General features: G+C 39.7%; 1 protein-coding gene across 1 annotated transcript in view; it reads left to right on the forward strand.

The window, feature by feature from the left end:
* The first annotated feature begins 3,061 nt into the window (after positions 1–3,061).
* LOC109939071 (adhesion G-protein coupled receptor G4-like) overlaps positions 3,062–4,250 on the forward strand; it is a 72,814-nt gene continuing 71,625 nt past the window's right edge. The window contains exon 1 of the mRNA XM_048602525.1: positions 3,062–3,914. The gene's annotated coding sequence lies outside the window, so the exon portion shown is untranslated. The remainder of the gene's footprint in view (positions 3,915–4,250) is intronic.

A 4,250-nucleotide genomic window follows, 5' to 3' on the forward strand; every position in this document is an offset into this window, starting at 1 on the left:
TGTTTTTGGAACCAAAGTGGATAACCTGCCATATACATCCACATTTATACTGCATCTGCCATGCATTTGCCCACTCACTCAACTTATCCAAATCACATTGAAGCTCTCTGCATCCTGCTCACAATTCACTCTCCCATCCAGCTTTGTGTCGTCTGCCAACTTGAAGGTATTGCATTTATTTCCCACATCTAAATCATTAATATATATTGTGAATAGTTTGGGTCCAAGCACTGAATCCACCAGTTACTGGCTGCCACTCAGAAAATGACCTGTCTGGTTTCCGATATATCAGCCAGCTCTCTATCCATCTCAATACACTACTCCTAATCCCATGTGCTTTAATTTTACATGCTAGCTCCTATATGGGACTTTATCAAAAATCTTCTGAATATCCAAGTAAAACACATCCACTGGCTCCCTCTTATCAACACTACAAGTTACATCCTGCGTGAAATCTGGTAGATTTGTCAAACATAAATGCTTTCATAAATCTATACCAACTCTGTCCAATCCTTTCATGGTTTTCCAAGTGTTCTGCTATTAAATCTTTTATATTAGACTCTTGCATTTTCCCTACTACAGATGTTAGGCTAATTGAACTATAATTCCCTGTTTTCTCTAACCTTTTTAAAACAGGAGGGATTACATGAACTACCCTCCAATCCAGAGGAACTGTTTCAGAGTCTATAGAATCTTGAAATGTGACCACCAATGCATCATTATTTCCAGCACCATTTCCTTGAGTACTCTGGGATGTAGGTTACCAAGCCCTGGGAAATTTATCAGCCTTTAATCCCATCAATTTCCCCAAAACTACTTCCTTCCTAAAACTGATTTCCTTCAGTTCCTCCCTGTCACTGGATCCTGCATTCCCCAACATTTTTAGATTTTATTTGTGTCCTCCTTTGTGAAGACACAAACAAAAGATATATTTAATTGGTCTACCACCTCTTTGTTCCCCAATATAACCATCCCTGTTTCAGATTGCGAGGGACCCACATTTGTCTTCACTAATCTTTTACTTTTCACATACCTATAGAAATTTGTATAATCAACTTACAAGTTCCCCAAAAACTCAATCATGCACTCCATTTTCCCCCTCTTATTCCTTTTATCCTCCTTAGCTGAAATTTAAACTACTCTCAGTCCCCTGCAGGTGGCTGAAATCTAACCATTGACTGTAACTGCAGCGTTTATGTACAAAACGGCAACTGCCTAAAATTGTGGTCAGTTTCAGAGAAATAATGATGCCAGAGGTTAATAAAATCTGGAGCATTATGTTTTGTAACTGAGAAATATTAAAAGGTAGAAGTAAGAAACAAATTATCTTCCAGCTGATATTAGTTTAAGAGAAGTGGTGGAAAAATCTTTTCCAGGGCTGGGACCTGACTTGAATTATCTTGCTCAGTCTGGAAGAGGTTCATTGCTTCATTGAGAATTGAAACTTGGCCAAGAAATATTTGGAACTACAGAGAAACTAAGTTTCTAAAGCAAGTTGCTTTAAGAAGCAGGACTGGAAATTCTAATTGAGGCCTTAGAAGACATTATAGCTACCAATGCTACTGAATAAGGAAGAAATATCAAAAGCAACTGTTATTTAGACCTACGTCAGGAAATGAAAATAATTGAAAAAACAACACGATCTGAAGGAAGTTGATGAATGTGGGTCAAAATCATCTTCAACAGTCTAAGCTCAGTTGAATGAAGAGAGGAGGACGACACTCATATAGGACTGAATAAAATATAAGCAAGTCAGTAGTGAAAGAATAATAAAAGAAGTAAAATGCGTGAATAATTGATGTGAAAGTCGTTGTGAAACTTGAAAGGGCTCTGAAAAGATTTACAAGGATGTAGCCAAGGTTGGAGGATTTGAGCTATAGGGAAGGGTCGAATAGGCTGGGGCTATTTTCTCTGGAATGTCAGAGGCTGAGAGGTGACCTTATAGAGGTTTACAAAATCATAAGGGACATGGCTAGGTTGAATAGTCAAGATCTTTTCCTCAGGATAGGGGAGTCCAAAACTAAACAATATAGGTTTAAGCTGAGAGGGGCAAGATTTAAAAGGGACCTAATAGGCAACTTTTTCATGCAGAGAGTGGTGCATGTATGGAATGAGCCACCCGAGGAAGTGATAGAGGTGAGTAGAATTACAACATCTAAAATACATTTTCTTTGCAATTCGCCTACCATCACAACAGGTCCAGAGGCTGGTACAATTACAACATTTAAAAGACATCTGGATGGATACATGAAAAAGAATGGTTTAGAGGGATATGGGCCAAATGCTGACAAATAATACTAGATTAATTTAGGATATCCAGTCAGCATGGACAAGTTGGACTGAAGGATCTGTTTCGGGCTGCACATCTCTATGACTCTTAAGTTCTTTAAAATTATTTCTTGTGTAGAAATTATTCAAGGACATTTAACAAGGCTAAATAGTTTTAATAAAGGGAGACAAAAATATGTAGATAATAAGGATTATTGTGTACGTGGTTCTTAACTTTATGGTTTCTGGCAAAGGAAAATAGTTGTCATTTATGAAGCGCCTTATCATATCAATGAGACATCACAAAGTGCTTTACAATCAATGGATGCATCTTGGTGAATAGATTTTTTAAAATTTCATTGTGTGAGGCAACTTCCGGAATGCTACAGAAGTTGCAAAATTGTTAATATTGATCCCAAAGTATTCAATGACAATACATACATATAGTAACATATTCTCATTATGTGTCATACATGGTATAAATATAGTCTTTTTAACAAATTGAAAGGTCAGCTGCTTAACTCTGTTTCTCTCAAATGCTGTTAGGCACATGGAGTATTTCTCGCATTTCTGTTTTTATTTCAGATTTCCAGCATCCACAGTGTTGTATTTTTCCATATGTCCATTTGGTAGCTTGAATATCTATATACATACGAAAGATGTGTACTAGTAACCCTGAATGTCATTCCCTCAGAACATCCCAAAGCATTTCAGACAGGCAATTAAATGTTTTGAAAGTCTAGAATGACATGACAGGTTTTATACACATGTCCCAATATAACGTTTCCGGGTTTCTTGATCTAATATACAAGCTAGTTTGATCGGCAGTAAAGATAAGACGAGTTTTACATCGTTAGTTGTTGCTCTTTTTCAGACAAGCACGCAGATTCCAACAGTAAGTGGCTTCCGGCTCTGAATTTATCAATTGTCCCTGTAAATTGATCCTTTCCGATGAGGAAGCACGTCCAGCTGATCAATGGATTGAATGAATCTGTGAACACGGCCCAACCTTTGTACGTGTTCATGTTTTGTTCTCACCCTGGTGTAGCTGTAGTTTGGGAACCCATTGTCAGCGGGTGGGGCTCAAACTGTTGCACATCTGGCAACCAGGAAGTTCTCCTGAAAATCCGGCGTGAGGCTGGAATGTGGACCTCCTCCCGAGTTTGGGACCTGCTCCGTGTCCGTTTCAATCGCAGGTAGTCTGTTGACGGGAGGCGTGATTGGGGAATCTCATCCATGAGAGTCAGGACGGGATGCTGCACAGAGAGGTGCTGGAATTGCTGGTTAATTGGCAAAGACAGGGAAACTCACACTGCTGCTGTAAACAGAGAGAGGGAGACAGAAAATCCTCACTGCGGATCCAATGAAACTCACTCTGTGTGTGAGACCACAAGCTGTCACCTCCTGAGCTGGGAAACACCCCTCTTAAAAAAATAAACACACACACTCGCAGTCAGCGAAACATTGGCTGTGAACAGATCGGATCGAGGGAGAACACATTTTTGTGGGCAACACTGTCCACCCCCAGATTAAAGCATCAACGTGAACCCATCATTTACCTCAAGACAAACGCAAAGGGATGAATCCTGGAGAATCCTCTAAATGAAAGAATGAATTTTAAACTTCTCAGATCCCAAAACGATAAGGTAAGGACAGTGTGCCAGGACTGGGGGGGTGGGGGCAGTGGTTGTTGCGGGAGGGAGGATGCTGAGGAGAATGTAAATGAAACTTCATCTTTGGATTTATCCCTTGTTATAATTAACTCGCAAATGTCTCCAACCCGCACATTTGCAAATACTGTTTCGGCGAAAAACTTGCTTGAATTAGAGGAAATTGTAAAGCTGAAATTGTTGTACGATCTTAAACACAGACGTACTGGACATGGCCAGGGAACACATATTGAACACAGGCACGTATATAGTCACAGACCCAGACAGACACACACAGGACAGCACTGCCAGGCGCATATATACACCCAGACC

This window comes from Rhincodon typus, chromosome 11 (assembly GCF_021869965.1).
Source record: "Rhincodon typus isolate 14 chromosome 11, sRhiTyp1.1, whole genome shotgun sequence".
NCBI lineage: Eukaryota > Metazoa > Chordata > Chondrichthyes > Orectolobiformes > Rhincodontidae > Rhincodon > Rhincodon typus.